The 27,505-nt window shown below is 38.6% G+C and overlaps 2 non-coding genes across 2 annotated transcripts; both read left to right on the forward strand.

The window, feature by feature from the left end:
• The first annotated feature begins 1,199 nt into the window (after positions 1-1,199).
• Positions 1,200-1,305, forward strand: LOC120015807. Its single transcript, XR_005471824.1, has one exon. It is a non-coding gene; the product is annotated as a small nucleolar RNA R71 (small nucleolar RNA).
• Positions 1,306-15,013: 13,708 nt separating this feature from the next.
• LOC120015805 lies at positions 15,014-15,118 on the forward strand. Its single transcript, XR_005471822.1, has one exon. It is a non-coding gene; the product is annotated as a small nucleolar RNA R71 (small nucleolar RNA).
• The last annotated feature ends 12,387 nt before the right edge of the window (positions 15,119-27,505 follow it).

A 27,505-nucleotide genomic window follows, 5' to 3' on the forward strand; every position in this document is an offset into this window, starting at 1 on the left:
AGGGGATGTTCACTTGAAGCTCCTTGAATACCTCCAAAAATTTAGAGAATTGATCATCATTCTTCTTAGTGCTCTTCAATCTTTGAGGAAATGGAATTGGAGGCACATAAGGTTTGACTGGAGGTGCAGGAAGAGAACGATCGGGCCAATCCAATTCCACAGCATACCGATTCTGCATATCTTTCTCATTTCTGCATTTTTCATCATGTACTGCAGCTGGCCGATCGATCGGGATGGGGTCCGATCGATCGGAAATAGCCCCTGAACACTTTTCAGCTTCTTTTTCCCTGGTTCTGCTGCACTCCCCCTTTTCCTGCAAAATTTTTGCCTTTTCGGCATCAAGATCAACAGAATTTTGAGCTACCTTACCAGTCCGAAGAGTGATTGCCATGCATTGCTCTTTATCCTTCCCTCTTGGATTCAATTCCGGTTGGCTTGGCAAGGTACCTCTTTCTCTAGATGACAAATTGTTAGCTATTTGCCCCAATTGTACCTCAAGATTCCGGATGGAAGTTCCATAGCTTTGCATCAAAGTTGCTTGAGCTTGTAGAGTGGCATCGGTTTTACTCATGTATTGCTCCGTCCTTGTCATAAATTGGGAGGTATGCGTTGTAAGCATATCAAGACCTCCCGCAAGCTTTGAGAACATCTCATCAATATCCCTCTTCTTCTCTTGGGGCTGCACTAGATGTTGAGGATTTTGCACATTTTGAGTATTGCTCCAAGAGAAGTTGGGGTGATTCCTAAATCCCGGATTGTAGAAGTTGGAATAAGGATCTTTGCCGGGTTGATTGAAATTACCTCCACCAATGGCATTCACTTGCTCACTAGGATTAGATGAAGAAGCAATAAAACACTCCCCCGTAGGATGGCGTCCACAACAATAAGCACAAGACATATGAGAAGGTGTGCTTTGCATAGCATGTACTTCTTGAGCTTGATTTAGTGTCAATGCATCAATCTTCCTCGCCATGATATTCAAGGTAGACATAACCTCATCATCTCTAAAGCTTCATCCTTGCTTTGGATTCCCCCTCACCGAGGACCAAGAGTTAGTGGTCTTGGCCACTTTATCAAGTAATTCCCTAGCCTCCTCTTGATTTTTGGTCATAAAAGAACCTCCCGCAGCTGCATCAATAATCTCCTTAGTATGCATGCACAACCCATTATAGAAAGCTTGGTACACCACCCATTCCGGAAGACCATGATTTGGGCAACTTCGAATAATTCCTTTAAAGCGCTCCCAAGCCTCATAAAATGATTCAAAATCCTTTTGGGCAAAGGACATGATATCCGCCCTAATTTGCATCGCCTTGCCCGGAGGAAAGAATTTTGTCAAGAATTGCTCCGCCATCTCATCCCAAGTGGTGATAGAATTGGGAGGCAAGGACATTAACCATCCCTTAGCCTTATCCCTCAAAGAAAATGGGAATAACCTCAACAAGATAGCATCTTTAGAAGCTCCGTTAATCCCAAAAGTAGTGCACATATGTAAGAAAGAGCGAAGATGGATATTGGGCTCTTCATTAGGAAGACCATAGAAAACAACCGAATTTGAGATAATGTTGATGATAGCCGGCTTGATCTCAAAATTAGTAGCATTGATAGGAGGATAGCGGATGCTTGAAGGATTTGTGTCCCAAGTAGGCCTAGCACAATCCTCAAGAGAGCGAGGGTCAAATTGCCTAGGAGGGCCTTCAACTTCATCACCACCATTTCTTCCATTAGCACCTCCACCATTACCATTGCCAACATTCACATTTAAAGCTCCACCAAGATCACCAACATTCCCCCTTCCTTGATTGTCTCCAATGTCTTCCATTTGATTATTAATAAGCTCCCGTCTAAGATTGTGAAGAGTTCTTTCAATCTCCAAATCAATAGCAATTAATTCTGGATTAGAAGAACGTGTTCCCAAGCTCATACAAGAGAAAGAATTTCTGCAGAAAAATAAAAAAAACCAATTAACACAATTTAAAACCTAAATTGACACAAAAAAACAATTGCCTCAATCCCCGGCAACGGCGCCAAAAACTTGATATGGATTTAATTGCAAGCGCACAAATCACACAAGTAATATAAAGATGAGTAAATTATCGTTTCCACTAGGGATGTGTTGGCAAAAGAAATCAATGTCAAACAAGCTACAATTATGTAAATTGGAGAAAATGATTAGCGATTGGTTTTTGATTTTTACTAAACTAATTAAAAAGAACAAAAACAAATCAAACACAAATATGAAATCAAGGATGGAAAGCACTAGGGTACTTAACTTCACCTCACCTATCCAATTCAATTCCCTTGATTCCTTAATCCCTAATTCATCTCTCAATAATGACAATCGATTTCCCAACCTATTCAATGTTCTATTCCTAGATACATCAAACGTATTTTCAATATAAATCCATGTTATTCCTAACAATCGGATTAATATATCAAAAACCCATTACGAACTATGAAAATCATTTAGCGATTGCATAAGTCACAAACCTATATTCCTATGGTTCATGCATCCTATGTCATCTATGGCTTGAGGCAAACCCTAGATATCTCCTTCCGGTCTCAATCTAGGCAGCAAATCAATTGAATGATGGCCAAACACTCAAAAGCATTAATCACACCCATAGACAATCAAGAGAGAAAGAGAAATCAAGAAATAAGGAAATCAAGTTTATTGAATCTTCAAGGTTTGGTTACATTAAGACCCTAGTAGGAAATCTAGCCACTCATGGAAGCAAAATACATCATTAAACAAAGGAAATCAACCATAGAAACTAGGATAGAAAAGGAGAGAGGAAACCCCCTTGTAGATCCTCTTCTTCTCCAAGCTCCAAGGTGGCCTCCAAGCTCTCCAATGGAGGTAGCACGAAATCCAGCTCCCCAGCCTCCAAGCTCTCCACCAAAACCCTATCTTATGCCCTTTTATACTTCTCCAAACTCTTATGTCGTTTCTAAAACAAGTTGGGGTCGTTTTGGCTTAGAAACATGTGAATTCGGGTTTTTTCCGCGAAACTGCGCAGTGCTGTGAATAGTACTCCGATCGATCGGGAATAGTCCGATCGATCGGAAATACAATCTGTCTCGATGATATTTTTAGGTGTTTTGACAGGTCCGATCGATCGGGAATATGGCCGATCGATCAGAAATTAGTCCTGGGCTCCAAGTCTTCATTTTGCACTCTTTTCCTCCCTTTCTTGCCTTGACACCTACAATATGCAAATATAGCTTTCTTAAGCAATATTAACTCTTAATTAACTCAAAATGCAATGAACTTATGTGTAAAGGATGCACAAATGTATGTATATATTTGACACATCACGTATCAATCGCCAAAGGAGCTACATGTGCCTCCACAATCTGTCCTGCACCCTCCTGTAACTCACCTAAAGTCAGAACCTGCTCTGAAACCTCAACAGGAGCCTGTAATGCAGCTGGCACTGGAGCAGTCATCTGTGTCACAAGTCCTGTAACAGTCTGCCCAAGAGCTCGTACCAATTCAGTAACATCCCGAACCTCCTGTCGTAAAGTAGTAACAACTGCCTCTACCCCCTGTGGTGCTAGATATCCCTCCTGATCCTCCCCAATATCATCCACTGGATCTATATTCACTCACCGCCTGTCCCCACCTCTCCCACGTCTTCTGCCCCCACCACGTCTCGCACCCCTACCTATCCGTCCTCGCCCCCGCTCTAATGGAGTCACCTCAGGCATACCCACCTCATCTACCCCCTGAGGCTCATCCGCCTCATGTTCTCCTCTACCCCGTCCATATCCTCGCACCCGAGTACTACGTGTGTCAACCATATCTGGAAAATATAACACACATATACATAAATCTAAAGCAGGAAACACCAAAAGTAAAAACTCACCAGGTCAGCCGGGAAACGCATGATGTGTAGCCAACAAAATAACCTAGGTAACCCAACCACTGCAAGTTTTTAAACCTACAGCTCCGATACCAAACTGTCACGCCCCTCTCTCCTAAGATATACCAAAGTATACCTATACCACAGGAACGTGACCGGCAGGGGACACCCCATCCCCCGAACCAGATCCCAAATCTACAACTAAACCCAACAGACATAATCATAATAATAATAAAAACTACCATAATATCCACAAAGTACATCCACCTATGTACATATACAATAGCGGAATAATAAAATATATCTACCCGATACCAAATCGTATAGTATCTACAAATACAATACAATAAGTTCTCACACCCACTAAAGAGTCAGCCCAAGGCTACACACCAACTCACGCATCCCGTTGCCGACCGCCATCACCTACATCCAACTCACCTGAAAGGGGATAAAGAAGAGGGGTGAGCCACAAAGCTCAGTAGGGCGTAGAGAGGAAACGCCAATATCCATAAATAATAGTAATAAATCTAGAAATGTAATGCATAGTATGCAATACAGTAAATATACATCCATCAGTAAGTCAACCAAATAGCACAATAGCCGGTAAGGCTAAACAACACTGGAACCACCCACACTGGTCTCCAGAAATCCATACACCAATCCAATCAAGTGAAATGGTAGCCGATAAGGCTATCCAACACTGTAACCACCACGTCAATCTCCAAGAATCCATCACACCCCTGGACCCACCCTAATCCCCGTAGGGTGTCTCCCAGTCCAGGTCCACACCGAAACTGGATGAGGATCGGGTATCCCGATAGCATAGCCTACACCAGAGGGCGTCCCATGTGATGCACCCCATCTCAGACGGTCCACCGGTATATATCCGGTCTGTATATGTATATATATCATCCATCAGAAATCCATATCCGATCATTTGGGCGCCTATATGGGCCCACAATCCACATCCACATCCAACACCTCCAATCACCTCACTCTCCGAAAACATACCAACAATGATATATATAACAGGGAATATAAATCAACATGCAAACAGGTCGTATTTCCACCCCCGAAAACCGACAAAACCATAATATCACCAGAGTCCGTAAAACCGGAACTCTAAAGTCACATACAAGAGAAACGAAACCCCTACCTGGAAATCGGAAAGCAAATATCACGCAAACGTCCCCGTCAACCCCTGACTCCGAAAGTCAACCCGCTTCAAATCTCAACTGAGATTACCGTCTACACCGAAAAACACGACATACGAAAATACAATTAAAATACGGTCGGTCAACGGTCAACGGTCAAACAGTATCGAACCGGGTCAAACAGTGCAAAACTGGTCAAACCGGGTCAAACAGTGTAAAACCGGGTCAAACCGGGTCAGACCGGTCAACAGACCAGTCAACCGAGTCAACTCGGCCTGACTCGGTCAACTCGGCTGAAACCCAATCAACACTACCGCCGGAGATCCGGCCATCCAAACATGTCAAATCTTATATCAAATCGAAGAGCTCGATGAGATGAACTCATAGGTACCTGAAAGAAGTCAAACCGTCGCCGGAATCGACCGGATCGACCAAAAGAAATTCAAGGTGACCGGAACTTCAAACTCCGATATCTCCCTAACCGTAGCTCCGATCGACGTGATTCAAGTTGGGTTACACTCGTCTCGTCAATACGCTTCTTTTGGTACCAACCACAGCCATCATCGTCACTGGAATCGGAAAATCACCAGGAGAGAAAGGTGTACGGGAGAGAGAAGAGTTGTGAGGAAGAGGGTGTATTTGTAAATAGTGAGAAATCTGGGTATTTAACTTATTTACTTAAAACTTCACTGTAGTCCCTGAAATTTTACGAAAATGCCACTCACCAAATGTAAAAAATCCAACTAACTAAAAAAAACATAATAAATCCAATTTAAATCCGATTTGAGTGATTCTTGCGTCTAAAATTTTCTTTTAAAATCCTCCACTTATGAAAGATATTTCCAGATTTTTATCTTAATTTAATTTTTATTCTCTTCAAATAGCGGTTCACCAACACAGAGGTTCCCTCCACCTCAACCACCACGATAAAATACTATGAATAGTGTAAAATTAGATCAGGATATTACAAAACTGATGAGGAAAGATTGGTAGATAAACGCCTGAACATTAGTGAAAGTGAGTGAAAATGGTTGGTGAAAGAATATCGGGGGGTGAAAAAAGTACAGGTGATATTTTCTTCTCTTTATTGTCAAGTAATATGCATAACCAATTGTCAGTTTTGTTTGTCTAGTTACATGTTTATAACTTACATTGGTTTAATGATAACTTATCTATGCAGAAGGTGTGTCGAAAGAATAGGGAAAACCGAGAAGTTCAACAAATGCTCCATCACACCGGTCGAAAATTGTTTGCGAAGATTGTGCAAGAAGAGGTGACATGTATTTGCATTTCTTAGGTTAAAGACTTGAATATCGATTAAGTACAGAGTATAATTTGTGTTGTTTTTCCATTGTTACTAGACAAAAAAGAGGGGAGTTCGACCCAACCGCATTGAAATGTTCGAGCTTTACTATGCTAATAAAAATGGATCTTTTCCCAATCGACTCACACAACAAAAGGCGGTATGATTTATTTTTTTTATTGGTTCGTTTAATGTTTTTATTAACAATTAAACTAATGAGTCCCATGTTTGTATATAGAAAGAAATGCGTAGTTTGATCATCGATCGAGAGGAAGGATTAAACACCTTTGATGAATGAGGGCATCTTCACCCAAGTTCTTGGGCCAAATAGACCTGGACATGTGCACTGTCGAGGACATGGAGTGACGCCATCTTCTGAAGGTGTTACTAGTAATCTGTGTAATACCCCGTACTTCTTTTTCTTTTAGAAATTATGTAGGACCAACATGTATTGAGTATATATATATGTGTGTGTGTGTGTATATATATATATACATATATCCATTTGAGCTGGGTAGACATGTTTAAATGGTCACATTTGGGGTTTAAAAAAATCATTAGAAATAAATACCGAGTGAGTTGGGAGTATACAAGTGACTTAAAAGCCGAAATTGGGTTTGCAGGTGTAACTGTCCAAAATAGGCAAAGGTGTCCGAACAGCCATCTAGAGTGTCCGGACACCTCCTAAAAATTAGCACGTGTGAATTGTTTTAAAAACACTCATTTCATGATTTCTCCTCAAATACCCGACCTAAACAAACCCTAAACTCCATTTTCTCTCTAATTTTCTTCCATCCATCAATCCAAGATCATCAACCAAGGTAAGATTGTCCTCTTTCAAATTGATTCAAGATGGATTAGGAATTCTCTCTCTCTAGATTACATATTCCTAAATTTCTCTCTTTGTCCTAATCTTTCAAGGTTTGAACCCAAACTCAAATCCATGAGTTTCTACATCATTTGAGGCCTAAAGGAAGCTTGAATCCCTTCATTTTACTTGTCTGTACAATCTTGGTAAGTTTTCTTAAACCTAAAAGCTAGTATCTAGAGATTGTGTAATTTGGGATTCTAGGATTCTATGGGTTTTCTAGATTTGGGGGAAAATCTTTGAGTTAGATAAAATTAGTGATTTAATTGGTTGATTTAGACTTATTTATGATTGTATTTCTAGATTCTATTATTGATTGGAGTAGCAAGCTTGAGTAGATGAAGTTCAAGAACTAGGAAAGTCTTGGGTTAGAAAAGACAATAGTTTCTTGATTTATTGGGTTAATTTGTGTTAGATATGTGAAATTAAAGTTGTTTGTATATTGATTGGAGGATGGACTTACCAAATAATAGGTTGATTGAGGCCGGAGAATTCAAGGTTGAGTATTGGTTTTATATAGCTAGTTTTGGAGTGCGAGGTAGGGAAATTTCACCCCTTTGCTATTTCCTTTGAAGATGTCCTCCTCTTAAGAACATTTATCTTTTCCCATTGTTCATTATGTTTTTGTTCTCGCCTTAATTGCACCTAAGAGAGAGCAACCCCACTTTGTGATTTCTTTGTTGTATGACTTGAGTTATATTGCATACCCTACTTGTTCAATCTTCTATTGAGCATGAAGTATTCTTGAACATGCATCATGTAGTAGTATATATATGTAGGTTTTATATATATCTTATTGCATAACCATGCTGGACATGCATTGTAGTTGCATGGTAGATGTTGGGTATGGACCCGTACATCTCTTAGGTTTGTTTGATATGGAATGTGCTTGAATGCCATGTGGAATGCCGTTGGACTGTTCAGGGTTCCGATGAGTATAGGAACGCCGGTGGATCGGATTAGGATTCCATATATGTTTGGACACCATGCGGTTTGTCGTTAGGCTGTTCAGGGTCTCGTTGAGTACAGGGATGACCAGTGGGCCAGATCAGGATCTCGTATGATGTTGTTATCTATTTGTGTATTGTTGTTCATGATGTTAGTTGTCATATTGTTGCATTTGTGTCTTTCATTGATATTTCAACCTTGATATTGATTATTCATCCTTTATTATTCCCTAATGGGCTTTTCGCTCACCCTTTCTTTTCTTATTCCCTCCTCGTAGGTGAGTCTAGTTCTGATGCCAGGGTTACGGATCAGAAGGAGCGTGCGTGACATGGATAGGCCCCTAGAGAGTATTAGAATCTAGATGGTTTGAGTAATTAACTATGATATTAGTATTTGTTGTATTCAAACCTCTATGTTTGAGACCTGGTAATTGATACGCCAAGTCGATGGATGGTTGGACGGTTGGGAGGGTGCTCCGTGTGATCGAGACTCCCGTACCGGGTTGTGGACTATTTGTCCTGATTTTGATTGTACTTGTAAGGTTACCCCCTTGCGTTGGTGGTATTGACTATATGGTCTTGTGTGTGGATTTTATGTGATTATTGATGTGTTGTATAGGTGGCCTGAGGCTCTGTTTAGATTTGAGAATTTATTTATGATATGAATTGTTAGATGGCCTGAGGCCCTGCCTAGGTTTGAGGATGTATTTGTGATATTTGTTACGCATTGACTCCAGGTTGGCATTCTCTATAATAGGGGAGGTGCTGTCGAAATTTTTGGTGATTTAATGATTGAATTAATCAGTAGATTGATTAAGATGGTACCAAAAGTAACGCATTACAGTTTGGATCCTCTCAAGCTATCCAAGAAGCAAAAAGAGAAATCGAGAGTGCACAAATAGCAGTTGAAGCGGCAATAAAAGAGCTGGAGGACTATAAAAGGATGTCCGATGAAATAGCAAGAAAAACGGAGGAAGATGTGGCTATGCTTACACAAGCTTTGAGGAGATTTACAGAAAGGGGCAATGGTGATAACATTTAAGATGGTAAGTTTCACTCTAATTTTTTTTCACAGATTTTGTCCATGCATGGATCCATATATAGTAAGTACTACATATAGTCACACATAGTACTTTTCTTTGTGGAGAATGGAACCTTTTGATTTTGATTCACATTACCAAGTAGTTATTTAATTTTTTGTTGAACATACAGTAGATGCGACTTAATTAATTGTTCTTTATATGTATTTTTGCAGCCCGAGACTCAGTTGGCTAGAAGGAAGGCTAAAGGTCAAGCTCTTATCGGATGCTCATGCATTTTGGATGACCAAGCTTTTTGTTTTGTTAAAATATTTTGACTTGAGTTTTCATCATGGGATGCTCATGTATAAACTACCTATGTTGATCTCTATGACCTAATTTAGATTCGTAATGCCTATTAGACTTGGGATGGATGCTTGTTAATTATTGCGATTATTATATTAGATTGTTTCCGTACTGCTGCTAGATTTAGATTGTGCCATTGTTGTTGCTGCTGCTGCTGTCTAATTTGAGTTATGTAGGTAATTTGTTTTATGCATTGCACAAACAAGTTGTTCTAGTATATCTTACACCTTTTATTGTGCTTTTCAAAGTGCCGCAAATAAGTTTAGAAGATTCAATTTTTTTCTCACGTATTCATTTATGGCGCTTTAAAAGCGTCGGTATATGTCTAAATTAGTTAATTCTTATTTTTTAATTAAAAAATTATACATTTACCACACTTTTGAAGTGCTGGTACAAGCATAAAATATCTACGACGCTAACAAAAGCGCCGTAACTTATAAAATAAATGGCGCTTTGTCGTGTCATTGAAGACCAAACCTGTCATCGAGATCTCGGCGCTTATTTCTCATTTACGACGATTGTAAAAGCGCCGTTAATTATTAAATGTAGTGACGTCTATAAAAAAGCGTTGAAAAATCATTAGCGGCATCTTCAACAACGGTGCTTGTTCGGCGTTTATTGTAGCGCCGCAAATTACCTTTTATGACGTTTTTTCTTCTTTCACGGCGCTTTTAAAGCATCGTCAAAGACGTCACTATTGTAGTGTCTTATGGTTACTGATATGGATATAATTGCAAGTGCACAAATCGCACAAGTAATAAAATGGTGAGTAAATTATCGTTCCCATGAGGATGATTGGCAATAGAATTCGATGTCAAACAAGCAACAATTATGTAAATTGGGTGAAAAGGATGAGTGGTTGGTTTTGTTTTAACTAAACTAAAACAAAGAACAAAAGACAATTAAGAAAGCACAAATGTAATCAAAGATGGGAAGCACTAGGGTACTTAATTTCACCTCACCTATCCAATTCAACTCCCTTGGTCCCTTAATCCCTAATTCCTCTCTCAATAATGACAATTGGTCTCCCTAACCTATCCAATACTTTATCTCTAGTCACACCGAAAGTATCTCTATCTCTAATCCCTGTTATGTCTAACAATCGAATTCAAAAGACAAAGACCCATTAAGATTTGTGGATTAACCATTTAGCGATTGCATAGGTCACGCCCCTACATTTCAATGGTTCATGCACCCTATGTCATCTATGGCTTGAGGCAAACCCTAAAAATATCCTTCCAATTTCAATCTAGGCAACAAATCATCTAGATGGTGATCAAACATCCAAAAGCATTAAGCATAGCCATAGATGATCAATAAGAGAGAGAAATCAAGAAATAAGGAAACCAAGTTTATTGAATCTTCAAGGTTTGGTTACATTAAGACCCTAGTAAAGAAATCTAGCCACTCATAGAGTCAAGATACATCATCAAGCAATAGAAATCTACCACAAAAACCAAGATAAAAAAGGAGAGAGAAAACCCCCTTCTGAACCCTCTTCTTCTCCAAGCTTCAACGGTGGCCTCCAACTCTCCTTCTCTTCTCCAAAAGTGTAGAATTTGTAGAATCCTCAAAACCCTAAAATCTACCTATTTATACCCCCTAAACCCATATGTTGTTTATAATAACCTTTGGTGTCATTTTTGAGTCGGTCCCACATGAGCTTAGGGTGTTTTTGAAAAATTGAAAATACGAAATCGCAATTTCTGGGCTGGTCCAATCGATCGGATATGGGGCCCGATCGATTGGAAATCTTCTCTAGTGTGTTCTGAATTATTCCTGGCCGATTGATCGGAATTCTCTTAGACCATTTTCTACAATTTCTTCAATCTTCAATCCAAATTGACTCCTCTTCGTCCAAAATGCTCTTAGACACCTATAATGTGCAAATATACATTTGTTAGGCAGCATCAATCCCAAACTGACTCTAAATGATACAAGATTGCATGTAAAAGGATGTATAATTATATGTATATAATTAGCACATCAAACACCCCCACACTTAACCTTTGCTCGTCGTCGAGCAAACTAAGTATCAAAGGACAAGAGTTTCGTTTAAGCTCAAATGAAAAACAAAACAACTACTACTAAAGCGAAAATAAGAAACTAAACTACGCCACTTTTGTAGGGCTCACGATGACACTTAGTATGTGCCACAAGCCTTTAAACCCCTAGGTGCCCCTAGTAGGAGGAGTTGTGTCTCCTGAGCGTTTACCAGAATGATACCCACAAACATTAAACAACTTGAATGCCAAAATTCATGTCATCAACAAGAGTATAAAATGGACTCACAATTGCAACCCTATCCACACTAACAAACCAAGTATTAGGGCATTCAAATCAATAAAAGCATTCCTTCAAGAATCTTATCTCATCCACCTTGCTTAACAATTCAAAAATTGATGCACATAATGGATTTCACTTGATATTTGGCTTCAAAATGACATAAACAAAGGCCATGTAGTCTTCCAACAACAATTAGAATCAAAGAGCAAATACAATGAGCATTTATTCAAATTTCATTCTTATTAACATTCTTCTTTTCTTTTTCTTTCGCTCTTTCTTTTCAAAGGTGACTTGTGCAATGTTCAACCTCCTTAAGCTTTCTAAATGACCCATGTGGCGAGCTTTTGACCAATGACTCCCAATCTAGTTGGCTAAGGGCACTAGGTGTTAAGACACTCCAATCGATCTAATTACCCGAGTCAAAAAGGCTACGAGGTTAAACTAATCACCAAGATATTCTAACATTCATTTCCTACCTTTTTATGCGAAACTCATTGCTTGCTAGGCAAGAGGTCCGGTTACTCAGTAGAATACTTATGAAAGAAATCATTTATTTATAAACAAAATTTTTTTATTTTTCTATATAAGTATATATATTTTTTTCTTTTCATTGCTCATGTAGTGCTACTTAGAATCTAATTGATCTCAAACAACCACAAATGACCAAAGCCAAGTCATATTTCATACCCCACAAACAAGTGCTTCATATTCACAAAAGCATAATGGACAAAACAATTTTCAAGATAGGAACAAATCAATTGGAAAGAATGTCCATAGCAAGATCCATCAATGCTTCAAAGATCACAAAATTCATCCAAATACACTCAAGAATGACATGGCAACTAGAAAAATTTAAATTCCCACCCCCATACTTAAAATATGCAATGTCCTCAATGCATGGAATAGGTGAAAATAGAAATAAAAATAAAGAGATAGAGATAGAAAAATAAAAACTTGGTTGCCTCCCAAAAGCACTTGGTTTAAAGTATTCACCCCGACTTCCCTTTGTGAATTCAACCGGGATCCTTGAGGGTTGTGGTGTATACTCCCCTCGATGGCTTCTTTAGATTAACATTGGATTGCTTAGGTGTCATGCAAGGAGCACAAGCCTTCATCACCACCTCTTCTTTAGGAAAGACATTTTTCTTCATTTTCTTGGTCTTCCTCTTCTTCTTTTTCTTGCTCTTCTTTTTCTTCTCCTTGAGATCTTCAACTTGAGACTTTTGAACTTCAATTTCAGTTTGGGCGGCTGCCTTAGGAACTTCATGCTCAACCTTGGAGTTTTTGCCTAGAAGAACTTCCATCGGAATATATGTAGCTTCCTTCTCAAGAGTGTCAGGATGATCATGTCAATATGCTCCACTTGGAGGCATTGTTGAGAAATATCTTCTTGCCTTCCATTACCAAATACTTTAAAAGTGATTTGGTCACCTCCCGCACCTCTCAAAGTAAGCTTTCCTTTTTCAACATCAATCAAAGCTCTCCCGGTGCTCAAAAATGGCCTTCCCAAGATTATGGGAGTAGTAGGTTGGCCTCCATATCCAATATAAGAAAGTTCACTGGAAACATAAGCTCACCCACCTTCACTAGAACATCCTCCACTATGCCACTAGGGTACTTGATGGATCTATCCGCCATTTGCAAAGACACCGTGGTTGGACTAGTCACCTTCATCCCAATTTACTTTGCAACCGACAATGGTATCAAATTGATGCTAGCTCCAAGATCATACAAGGATCTCTCAATAAAGGTGTTATTTATGGTGCATGAGATTGTAAAACTTTCTGGATCATCTTGCTTAATTGGGAGCTTCCTTTGCACAATGGCACCACACTTTTCAGTTAATTGTATCTTTTCATGCTCATTCAACCTCCGCTTCTTAGATAGGATCTCCTTCTTGAATTTGACATAGCAAAGAATTTGCTCTAAGACCTCAGTAAAGGGAATGTTCACTTGAAGCTTTTTGAATACCTCCAAGAACTCGGCAAATTGATCATCCTTCCTCTTGTTGCTCTTTAACCTTTGAGGAAATGAAATTGGAGGCACATAAGCTTTCACTATAGGTGCAGGAAGTGAACTATCGGGCCAATCCAGCTCCATAGCATACAGCATCTGCACATTTTTCTCATTTCTACATTCTTCCTCTATTACTGCATCTGACCGATCAATTGGGATGGGGTCCGATCGATCAGATTTGGCCTCTGTTAAATTTTCATCTTGCTGGTCCAATCAATCGGGCACCCCATTCAATAGATCGAAAATGACCTCTGGACAGTTTTCAGCTTATTTTTCCCCTATTTTGCTGCACTCCTTCTTTTCCTACAAATTTTTTGCCTTTTCAGTATCTAGATCAGAAGCATTTTCAACCACCTTACCAGTCCAGAGAGTGATTGCCATGCATTGCTCCTTATCCTTCCCTTTTGGATTCACCTCCGATTGGCTTGGCAATGTACCTCTTTCTCTATATGACAAAGTGTTGGCTATTTGCCCCATTTGTACGTCAAGATTTCGGATGGAAGCTCCATAGTTTTGCATCACATTTGCTTAAGCTTGTAGAGTGGCATCGGTCTTGCACATATATTGTTTCATCCTTGTCATAAATTGTGAGGTATGAGTTGCAAGTGTATCTAGGCCTCTAGCTAGCTTTGAGAACATTTCATTAATATCCCTCTTCTTCTCTTGGGCCTGCACTAGATGTTGAGGATTTTGCACATTTTGAGTATTACTCCAAGAGAAGTTGGGGTGATTCCTAAATCCCGGATTATAGAAGTTGGAATAAGGATCATTCGGGGTTGATTGAAATTACCTCCACCAATGGCATTCACTTGCTCACTAGAGTTAGAAAAAGAAGCAATAAGACACTCTCCCGTAGGATGACATCCACAACAATAATCACAAGAAATATAGGAATGTGTGCTTTGCATAGCATGTACCCCTTGAGCTTGATTTATAGACAATGCCTCAATCTTCTTTGCCATAATAGCTAAGGTAGGCATAACTTCATCATCTCTATAACCTCCTCCTTGCTTTGGATTCCCCCTCACTAAGGACCAAGAGTTAGTGGTATTGGCCACTTTATCAAGTAATTCCCGAGCCTCCTTTTGATTTTTAGTCATGAAAGAACCTCCAGCAGCTGCATCAATAGTCTCCTTAGTATGCATACTCAAACCATTATAAAAGGGTTGATACACCACCCATTCCGGAAGTCCATGATTTGGGCAACTTCTAATAATTCCTTTAAACGCTCCCAAGCCTCATAGAATGATTCAAGATCTTTTTGGGCAAAGGACATGATATCCGCACTAAATTGCACTGCCTTGGCTGGAGGAAAGAATTTTGTCAAGAATTGCTTCGCCATCTCATCCCAAGTGGTGATAGAATTGGGAGTCAAGGACATCAACCATCCCTTAGCCTTGTCCCTAAAAGAAAATGGGAATAACCTCAACAAGATAGCATCCTTAGTGTTAGGTGTAACATGCACCTATTTTTATGGGCTTAAAGTTATTATTTTTCTATGATGTTTAGTGCAAAATACTGCCTATATTGGTATTTGTATGAACATGTATTGTTGGAAAGTAAAGCTGGCATTGGACAAAATCTGTAGCCTATTTTACAACCTGTTGTGGTCGCAGAATGCGGGAATCAGACTTATGCGATTAAGTTGCTGATGTGGCAGAGACAGTTGGGCCAACTTAGGGCTTGTTAAAGACTATATAAGCAATGTTATGTGCAGACGACGCTGCAGCTGCTGAAAGCAGAAACCTAATTTGGAACAAAGAGAGACGGCAAGAAGGAGGAGAGGAGGCGCATCAAGCTTCGGTAAATTTCAATTCTCCCATTGATTTGAACATTGTTAATGAGTATCTTTATGGTTTTTATTATGACTATGTGTAGCTAAACTCTTTTCTAGCTAGGGTTTGGTAATTCTTCTACCATAAACCTTGTGTACGAATTTGATTGACAATCAGACTAAGTTTAATTCTTTGTTCTCTAGATTGATTGCTTATTTCCTATTGTTATGCATGTCTGATCAACATCATAATTCTAGGAATTGTTAGTTGAACATATTCGGCTGACCATGACCCGGTGTTTGACAAAGTAACAAGAACTTGCGTAAGATCCAAGTTTTGGGAACATAGGACATAATTGATTGGGTAATAGACCATTATCCTAGATTGTGCAACTGTTGATTTCCTAGTGCTTGTCTTGGGAAACTCTTAGGATAGACCAACCAAGACTCCTTTGATAAGAAAAGATCTTGCAACTGGACCAAAGTCAGGATCGTTGTTTAGGGAAATCTAATTGACTACAGCTGGACCAAGGTCTTTCAATTGACATTGTTAAACTTTTAAATTGTGTGATTGCGTATTAATTTGTGTGCATGGGTGGAGGTAGTTGGCAAGCCAAACCCAAGCTAGTTTTCATCCATTGATATTTAGTTTAATTTTATTGTTAGTTACTATTTGAAGTAGTTAATATTTATTTTACACTATTGTCAGTAGTTATAGTTGGTAATTAATACAGTCTTCGTGGATTCGACCCCATTCACCATTTACTGTCTTTCGACACATACACTTGCGAGTGGGATAAACCCATCGGTATTGAGTTGCAAGTATTTCTTGCGATAAAAAGTATGATCACTTAGAAGCTTCGTTTATCCCAAAAGTGGTGCAAACATGCAAGAAAGAGCGAAGATGGACATTGGGCTCCTCATTAGGAAGACCATAGAAAGTCACTGAGTTAGAGATAATATTGATGATAGCCGGCTTGAACTCAAAATTAGTAGCATTGATAGGAGCATAGCGGATACTTGAAGGAGATGTATCCCAATTAGGCCTAGCACAATCCTCAAGAGAGCAAGGTTCAAATTTTCTAGGAGGGTTTTCAACCTCTTCACCATCATTTCTTCCATTAGCACCTCCACCATTACCATTGCCATCATTAGCATTTAAACCTCCACCAGGCTCACCAACGTTCCGCCTTGATTGATTGTCTCCCATGCCTTCCATGATATTATTAGTGTGCTCCCACCTAAGATTGCAAAGCGTCCTCTCAATTTCCAAATCAATATCAATCAATTATGAATTAAGAGTATGCCTTCCCAAGCTCATGCAAGAGAAAGAATTTCTACAGAAAAATAAAAACCAATTAACACAATTGAAAACCTAATTTGACAAAAACCACTTGCCTCAATCCCCGACAACGGCGCAAAAAAATTTATATGGATTTAATTGCAAGCGCACAAATAGCACAAGTAATAAAATGATGAGTAAATTATCGTTCCCACGAGGATGTATTAGCAATAGAAATTGATGTCAAACAAGCAACAATTATGTAAATTGGGTGAAAATGATGAGTGGTTGGTTTTGTTTTTAACTAAACTAAAACAAAGAAGAAAAGACAATTAAGAAAGCACAAATGTAATCAAAGATGGGAAGGACTAGGGTACTTAATTTCACCTCACCTATCCAATTCAACTCCCTTGGTCCCTTGGTCCCTTAGTCCCTAATTCCTCTCTCAATAATGACAATCGGTCTCCCTAACCTATCCAATGCTCTATGTCTAGTCACACCGGAAATATCTCTATCTCTAATCCCTATTATGCTAACAATCGGATTCAAAAGAAAAAGACCCATTAAGATTTGTGGATTAACCATTTAGCGATTGCATAGGTCACGCCCTTATATTTCTATGGTTCATGCACCCTACGTCATATATGGTTTGAGACAAACCCTAGAAATCTCCTTCCGATTTCAATCTAGGAAAAAAAACGTCTAGATGATGATCAAACATCCAAAAGCATTAAGTACACCCATAGACAATCAATAAGAGAGAGAAATTAAGAAATAATGAAACCAAGTTTATTGAATCTTTAAGGTTTGGTTTCATTAAGCCCTTGTAAAGAAATCTAGCCACTCATAGAGTCAAGATACATCATCAAGCAATAGAAATGACCATAAAAACCAAGATAAAATAGGGGAGAGAAAACCCCTTTGTGAACGCTCTTCTTCTCCATGCTTCAATGGTGGCCTCTAAGCTCTCATTCTCTTCTCCAAAAGTGTAGAATGTTGTAGAATCCTCAAAACCCTAAAAATCTACCTATTTATACCCCTCTAAACTCATATATCGTTTATTATAACCTTTGGTGTCGTTTTGAGTCGGTCCCACAAGAGTTTAGGGTGTCTTTGGGAAATTAAAAATCTGAAATCATGACTTCTGGGCTAGTCCGATCGATCAAATATAGGGCTCGATCGATCGAAAATCTTCTCTGGTATGTTCTGAATTATGCCTGGCTGATCGATCGAAGCTCATGGCTGATCGATCGGAATTATCTTCTGCCATTTTCTATAATTTCTTCAATCTTTGATCCAAATTGAATCCTCTTCGTCCAAAATGCTTCTAGACACCTGTAATGTGCAAATATACATTTCTTAAGCAGCATCAATGTCAAATTAACTCTAAACGATACAAGATTACGTGTAAAAGGATGTATAATTATATGTATATAATTAACACATCAGTTACGATGGCTTTTATCATACATGGGTGCTCTTCAGATGACTAGTTCTCCTATTCATTGTGATAATCGAAATGTTATCCAGATTGCTCATAATGATCTCTTTCATAAGCGCACCAAACACATTGAGATTGATTGTCATTTCATTCTGCATTATTTTCAACAAGGCACCTTACATCTACTATAAATTTCATCTAAAGATCAACTTGCTGATATGTTCACAAAAATTTCATCCACCCGATCGGCTACGGATCTCATATCCAAACTCAAGTTGGCTTCACTATCTAGAGTTTGAGGGGGGGTGTTAATGTGTATAGAATATTATGTTATTAATGTACATAGTATCTTACAATTCTATTGTGATTGTCCCTTAGCATATTCCATTAATATGCCACCCAAGTTTAATGTAAATATCCTGTATACCTTTTTTATCTAAGGTTTAGAGAACAATAACTAGACCTCTTTGTATGTAGAGACGGCAAGGAAGAAATACAATATTCTTTTTTTAATAATAATGTACATGTATTGCCATGCATCATTGGTATCGGAGCAAGGTTAATTATGTATTATGGTTTTTGAATGTGTTTTAGATAGTATGGAACAATTAGGATTGAAGAAAGTCAACTTTGAAACTTTTGAAAAATTCTTCAAATCATGCTATACCCGATTTTTCAATGTTCTGTAATTTTCTGTAGTGAATGCAAGCTGTTGTGAGGTTGACCACTCTCGGGTAAGGGAGGTTGACCAACTTCCCTGTGTTGTTTCGTAAAACGAACACCACCATTGGGTTTGGAACGAAAAATCTAGTCGGATATGAACATTTGGTGGCGAACGGTGGCTGGGAAAGCAGCAGGTGGAGCCCACTTTCTGCCCAGACGCGTGATTTGACTTTTTTGGTCAATAGACATGAAGCCAAACAACCCATTATACACATAGTGACAAATGGGGGCGCATGGGACCTCTTCCAGTGACCATTTTTCCCAAAAAATACCGAGATGCTAAAAAGTAAATTTCTGATTTTATATAATTTTTAAATAATTTATTGGCCATAAAAATAAGTTCTTATTATTTTCTAACTAGAAAAAACGTTAGAAAATTAAATTAAAATACGTCGGATTAGCCAAAAATTATGAAAAATTTTAGAAATTATTTAGGATCATGTAAAACTTTGTGAGATGTTAAAATTACTTTTAATATCTAAGAGAATTAAGACTAGTACCACTGGAGTGGGATTGGACATGTGTATGTTTATGTGGGTTTTAATTCTATTTAAATTAATTTCATTTGTTGAAGTATTTCGTTGTGGATGTAATGAAATACTATGTTTTATTTCAATATGTTTAATCTTTGTGATTATAAATATATAAATTATGTATTTATATATGTGGGATTCATTTAAGTTAATGTAGTTCTTTTATAAATGTGTTTGTACCAAAATCAAATTCTACAAGTTAGCTAACACGTGGAAAGACGAGTCCCACAATGCATAGAAAGTGGCCAATCTCCTAGTGACATGTGACGGAGGCAAGGAGGTTTTTTTATTAACCAGTGTTCATTTTGTAGGATTTTGATTGGTTGCATGCTTGAAATCCGGGGATTAGTTCACAAAAATCAGGACTATCCAAGATTTACTATCCAAAAGGCTACAATTAAGGGAGTCTTGGTCCTAACAAATAAATCCTTTTCAAACGTGGTTTGTTGGATAACTATCGAGATTTTAGTAGGATTATATTAAAGAGAACCTTGGAGAAATGAAAGTCTGTTAGTTGAACGTCCCAGTTTTCTCTCAAACTTGTTTCCAGTTGAAGCACGACTCTACGAAGCTCAAGCCACATTCGTCCTGCACAACTCAGAAGTTCACATTTTTACATGATCTTTCGTGTAGAAGCAAACACGAAATGATTGCCATGAGCCATGTTCCCATATTTTCGACCATGAACCCTGAAGACTCACGGAGCAGAGACTACCACGACTTCCAAGATAGTCCACTTCCTCCTTTAAGAATAAACACGATGATAGGTATGATAATACCTATTGTTTTTGGTAGAAATATCCCCCTCTTAAGCTTTCTTTTGATAAATAATGAGTGTATTTATGTGTTGATTTGTATTTTGATAGGTTGATTGCGGTTTGGATGAAAAGCGACGGAAAAAGGGCTGAATTGAAGAAAATGTCCACCGACCTTCGTGTGTTCAAATAGTCATAACTTTCTATCACATTATTGGAATCAACCGCAACAAAAGACATTGGAAACTAGACATCTCAAGCTTTCCGTAGAATCTAAAATCATGCAAATCGGAGGTCATATGGAGAAGTTATGGTCATTTGAATCATGTGCCTAGGGGTAACGCGCCTAGGCGTGCGCCTAGGCGTGGCGCGCCTAGGAGCACGCCCAGTCTAGAGAGTCGGACTTGAATTTGAAGTTGTGCACGCCTAGGATTGCGCCTAGGCGTGGTGCGCCTAGGCTTGAAAACAACGCGCCTAGGCGCAAAAAAAAATTTCCTGGGGTTTTCAAGTCGTGATTTGTCCGAGCTGCGGGAGTTTTTAGACCTAGAATAGAATTTCTGGGGAGCGAAAGCAGAGGGAGAGGCGACTCTTGGAGCTAGGAGGAGAGATTCTTCAGCTCAACTTGGATCTACTCAACTAATTTGGTTTATTCATGATTTTCTCATCTCTCCTTTTGTGTTTTTCTCTCATTATGTGTAACTAAATCACTTGTGCCAAGGCTAGGTTGAAGCCTTGGGTTTGATGATTTTGTTTATGACTTGATTCACATATATATGAGTTGATTTGGGTATAAATCTTGTGTTTCTATGTTTGATTGCAATTTCTTCATGCTTGTGGTGTTTGGCCAACACTTTAGGTTTTTGGATGAAATTGTTTGGAGAATTTGCTTAGACAATAATATGTCAAGTAGATTATGCTTCTTGAAACACTTGATTATGAATGTGTCTCCCTTTAATTAGGTGACAATTTGTATGAATCCTAATCTCCATAGAACTTCATGAATTCCTATGCATGTTTAGACCAATAAGATGGCTAGAATGTATTTAGGAATATCTGACCTAGACCAATAAGATGGCTAGTAATCAATTTTAGGGAGATTTGGCTTAAGTGCGCTAAAACCGACTTAGGTACGGATTCGTTATGCCCAAATTAGCAAATATGTGTGTGAATTTGTGTCATTGCAAGTTATTTCACAAGGGGGATTCCAAAGCTTTAGTGTTTATCTCATTTGCATTAGTTACATCCTTATTCAAAGAAAATACCAAAAATACTTTATTATTTGCTTGTTTTAGTTTAATTACCCAACCAAACAATCTTGAGTTGAACTTTACTTTTGTTTGCATTGTCCATACGTAAATACAAGTATAAATTTGGATTAGATATAACACCGTCCCTGTGGATTCGACCCTTGCTTATCATTGTGCTGTAGTCGCCGACTAGTACACTTGCTAGTAAGGTTAATTTAGACCCAACACACGACCAAAGAGATGCTGCCATCATCCTCATTTTCAGAAGCAAGTTGCGGTTATGAAGCTCACTAACCCGGTCACTGTATCCAGTAGCAAGAAAGTTGTTTTACCACAATCACCATGATGTCCCACGAATAATACTTGAAGAAGAATAGAAGAAGCGTCCATCACTAGGCACTATAAAAGAAGAAGAAGAAGAAGAAGAAGAAACAACAACCCACCCCGCGTAGAACACATACCTACCGTGTTCAATCCTTTATTGCTTTCTTAGGCATGGCTCTGGCCACTTATCTTTTTATTTATAATGGCTCCGCGCCAACTAGTATTTAGCTTTATCTTTCCAGGCTCTACGGCTATGTTTTAGTTTAAGCTTGTAAAGCACGCCTACATCCCAACATGTATCCGATTTCAATGAAGATCTTGATGCATTCCAGCAATCGTTGTTTTTCATTTCATTCTAGTAGAAGTGCTTTTCACTTTGGTGATAGTCTTTTTTTTTCCTACTTTTTTCCAGATTGACACTCCATGCATTTTAAATCCTTTTTTCAAAAGACAAGCCTAGAACCAGCAGCCTTGTGTTCTCTAACTACGCACAGTCCATTTGGTACAGAGGTCAGATTCGGTGTAAAATCCTACAACAATCCTATCAATTCCTTTGGGCTAACAACAAGCCCTAGCATACCTGTAAATCCAACATCCATATCCACAAAACTCCTCTTCCCAACAACCAGAATTATGATATCTCCTGTCCAGAGCAGAAGATAACCAACATATTTTTGACACACCTGGTGGGACTTGAAGTGTCAGTTGCTTGTAGTCATGACAAAGAGAACAAGAAAAGCAGTAATGGGTGAACCAGCTAGAGACCCATCTACGCCACCTTCACCAAGGGAATCACATAAAACTTCTAGTCTACTCGTTTCGACGAAGACGTAGGAGAAGGTAATGTGAGCCCTGTAATCGTCAAACTCCTGAGCTAGGAAATCTCCTCGACAAACCATAGTTTGATGCAGACCCTGAAGCAGATAGCCAAGAACCTGCAGTAAGCTTGTTAGCAAACTCTCCTACAAAATCATGAGGCTTTTCAAAGGAATTCCCAAGAGTTCCAGCAAGTTATTCATTCAATGCAACAAGGCTCACAGTAAGTTACATTTTCAGAACCTATTCCTCAACAACCAGTACAGACCATTCAGCAGCCAGCTCTACCTTAACCGTCGCAACAACTCCTAACAAGCTACCTACCATGTCGAAGGTCAGCCAATCTTCTTCCAATCCCAGTAGCAGCAATGGCCACCCTATTATGACTAACCCAACTCCAGTTTTTGTAGCTATTCTTCCAGCTCTAGTACAAAATATTCCTAATCTTGGAATGCCAGACATGAGTTTTTAGGTGATGCCTTCTGGCTCCACTTCTTTAACTCCACTTACTATCGTTCCTATCACTGGCAGCACCACTGTTCCCTTGGAGAGAGTAGTATTTCCAACCACAATAGCAGCAACACCAACCTTACCTCCAAGTTAAGCTCGGTGGGCAGGGTTCGTTTGGCTTTCAGCAGCATTATCGCTAGCCGCAGATGATTAAGCGACAAACTCAGCAAGCGGTGAACAAGAATAAGGTCGTGAACATAGTTCAGGACATGTTAGGCCTAGGTGCTTGGGGAGACCCATGTACTACAAGCCTTTTATTGAGAGAGTAGACCATATTCCACTTTCCAGAGGATTTCGACCTCCTGATTTTTCTTTGTTCTCTGAAAAAGACACCTAGTCAGCCGTGGAGCACATAGCTCACTTTACTATTCAGTGTGGTGAAGTTAGCTCGAAGGACGATTACAAGCTCAAGTTGTTTAGGAACTCTCTCACTGGTATAACCTACTCTTGGTATATCAAGTTACCCTCTAACTCTATTAGTACGTAGACAGAAAGAAGAGCCAGAAGTCACGGTGGTGGATTTGTCAAGAATGACTAAGCTTTTAGAAGAGCCAATTGAGTCGTTTTTTAGCATATTCAAGGAAGCCAAACTTCGATGCAACACTGAGATTTTAGAAGGAGAACTGATGGCATTGGCGGTGAAGAAGATTCTCGTTCAATTCAGGAAGAAGTTCGAGGACTTGGACTTCCAAGACTTTTCTCATTTGACTGCCAGATCTATCCGTTAGGAAAGATTCCTGAATGAAGAACAAGACATGGCCAATTTATCCAAATGAACCTACTACAGGGACTAAAACTACATGGTGGCTAATATCAACAATGATCTTAACCAGGAGGTGGTTATAGCACAGATTCTAAGTAAGAAGTCCTACATTTGTAAAGATATTGTCAAGTCAGAGCCTCCTAAGCAACCGGCTGCAGATCATCCAAATTTTATGCTTATAACATATCCAAAACAGAAAAGATCTTTGATTGCCTCTTGGCTGACAAGATGATCAAGCTACCTCTTGGGCATAGAATTCCTCCTTTTGAAAAAATTCAAAAGAAAACTTACTGGAAGTATCACAATTCTTGGAGCCACTTTAACAATGATTGTGTAGCTTCCAGGAACAAAATTCTAGGAAGGATAAAGAGAGGAGAATTTATTGTTCCCAAACCAGCAATGGGATTGGATTCTGATCCATTTCCTCCGGTGATGGGAGCCCTCATGGTTTCAGTCAACATAGGCGAATCTGGAAGATGTTCAGAAGGCTAGAGCTCCTAGCAGACACTAGAGACCTTTTGTCCAGACATGAAATCCTAAGGAGTACTTGTACAATCAATAGTTTTCATAGAGGCTGCAATCAATGAGATCTTCTAGAAGACTGAGGTTTTGTTCAGAATGCAGACACAGGATATCCAATCAAAGACAAAATTTACAGAAAGATGGAAGAGTCATCCCAACTACGAGGAAGAGATTGAAGGCTCCTTTCCAGAAGTCAGAAGATTCATGCTCAGGTCTAGGGGGCAAGTTCAATACAGGAAAGGTAAACTCAGAAGGTTTTAACCAATTTCAATAGGGTAACAATGGAAAAGGGATCAAAGGAACAAGAAGGTTCGATGGCAAACTAGTGCATCATCGTTCAACTCAACATAGGTCTAGGATGGTCAAACCTCTGGCTTCTCCTATCAATATTTGGGTAAAGGTCCAGCACCGAAGGATAAACCTACACTCACTAAGACTCAAAAAGAAGGTTCCAAAAGAAACAACAGAATGAGAGGAATACTGCAAAGCATCCTCAACAGCAGTTTGAAGAGCTTGCCTGGTTCCTATCTAGGCAGTCTATTGAAGAATACGTTTAGTTCGTTGCTGGTGATTTTTGCCTTTAGCCTTGGGAGGAATCGACTATCATTCACTTTTCAAGCAAGCGACTCAATGTCCAGCAAAAGAATGCATATTCAACGGAGGAGTTCGTACCAATAGGAAAATCAGAGGACAAACACTCTTGACCCAAAAAAGATAACATTTTTAAGGCATCACCCTACTGTATAGCAGGAACAGGGCTTGGGGGCAAGAATGAAAACTCTTCTACAGACCCAATGTATTCCAAAGATCTCTCCTGCAATATGACTTATATTTTGCCAAAGGATATTAGAAATGTTGAAGCAATCCCAATAGAAAGTCTATCTATCACGGATCAGCCAATAGTTGCTACTATCCTGAAAGAGTCAATCAAGTAGCAGAACTAGAAGTCAATCAAAGATGAATCAAAGAGACATTCTCTAGAAAAGTCTCGAGGAAACCAGCCAGTGGTGATCATCCATGAAGAAGCTTCTACAACTTCAGAAGATGAGGTATCGTCCTTTGTTATATTTGAAAAGCCAACACTCAACATGATTCAGCACTTACGGCATATGGATGGAATGATGGTCAACAGGCTCTTGGTGGATAATGGATTAGCAGCAAATCATATGCCTCGATCTACTATGCACAAAATTGGTAGGCAAGAGTTTGAATTGGTTTCTACAAAATGCCAATACATCAGACTTTCCAGTAGGTATTTTGGTTGTAAACCTCACTATTGGCAACAAGACTACTATCACTCCGTTCTTCGTGATTAACTCACATTCTTCGTACAACCTCCTATTGGGAAGAGACTGGATACACTTCTACATAGCAGTTCCATCCTCTTTACACCAATATGTGGTGGTCTGGAATGAGAATGACATAAAAGTGATCAAGGCATGCAAAAATCCATTTTTACCAATAGCAAACTATGTAGAAGCCAGGCTTTTTGATGAATACATTGGCAATCTCAAAGTTACAGGCTTGGAGAAGCAAGGCAGACCCAAATCACTTACCTTTAGCAAGGAAGAGGTAAAATCTATCTACACTCAGGTTTTCGACCCTTTCATGACTAGAATTTATAGGCCGATTACCCTTATCATCTAAGAAGTCAATGATGTTGAGATCGCCAATAGAAGTTGAATAGGCTCAAGCCTTGAAGGTCACCATGCAGAAGATTACCTCCTACTTAGCAGAAAAACATTTGGAGAGTTTGTTTCAGACTGACTCCCCAGTAAATGCAACAGAATTTGTCTTGGAAGAGGACCAATAAGAATATCATGCTCTCCAGATAAAGGAACTTTAGGCAGCTCTAGCAAAGCTAAGTGACCTGAAAGCTGACGTTCAAGATCCCCTGGACGAAAACAATTTTGGAATAGAAGAGTCTCCACGACAGTTGTTCATCAGTCAACTCCTGCCTCCAGATGTCAGAGAATAGATGATTCAATTACTTGTTATTCTAGACGCAGATTAGAGACATAAGATAGAGTTTATATGTCAGGTCTAGTGAAAGGATTTCAAGTGGAAATTTCAATTCTTTTTGAAGCTTATTTTAGAGTTTTTGTTTTGTTTTTTTTAATGTTTCTTCTTTTCTTTTATTAAGATAATATTATATATAACATTATTTATTTTTTCAATATATAAAATATCTCGAATTCATAAGTTTAAACTTTAAATTAAATTTAATAAAAAACTTTATCAAAAAATTATAAAATAATAATCTACAATGATTCATACAGTGTTCATTTTTTTATATAAATTTTGTTCTACCTTTTAAACTAAATTTAAATAGATTTTTCACAATTTATAATATAGCATCAGATATAAGATTCATCAAAACCTTATCACTTGTTTCACAGTTTATAAGCTAACTTAATTTTTCATAACTTATAAGCTAACTTATTTTTCAGAGCAAATAAGTACTACCAAACGAAACCAAGATATAACCACACTATCTTAAGTTAAAATGCCTCCTTCATTATATGTTCCCAATTTAAATATATTTCTCTTTTGTCATACTAAATTAAACAAAGCAAAAATGAATTGTTTGTAATACGATAATCTTTTCAAAAAAGCTTACTACATCAAAATTATGTAGTACTTTGACAACTTTATTTATAAGGGTTATGAAAGCGTGTGTGTTTACACACACTCATTAATCAACAGTTTAGGAAAAAAAGTTACGAAATAATAAATAGAGACCAAGCATCGCAAGTTGTACGAGCAAAACCCAAATAGGAAAAACCCCGAGTCTATATAGCGATCAACCTTCGAAAAAATCTACTATAATGAACAAAAATTACAAAGGATTTACTCAACATCAATTAACACAATTGTACATCCTAGATCCAACGTATGCTTCGACACAACATGAATCCACCTAAGTTGCAACCATTTTGGAGTCCACCAAAGCCTTGTAGTGTGTAGACCATCTTTTAGAATCTACCAAC

This window comes from Tripterygium wilfordii, chromosome 14, assembly GCF_013401445.1.
Source record: "Tripterygium wilfordii isolate XIE 37 chromosome 14, ASM1340144v1, whole genome shotgun sequence".
NCBI lineage: Eukaryota > Viridiplantae > Streptophyta > Magnoliopsida > Celastrales > Celastraceae > Tripterygium > Tripterygium wilfordii.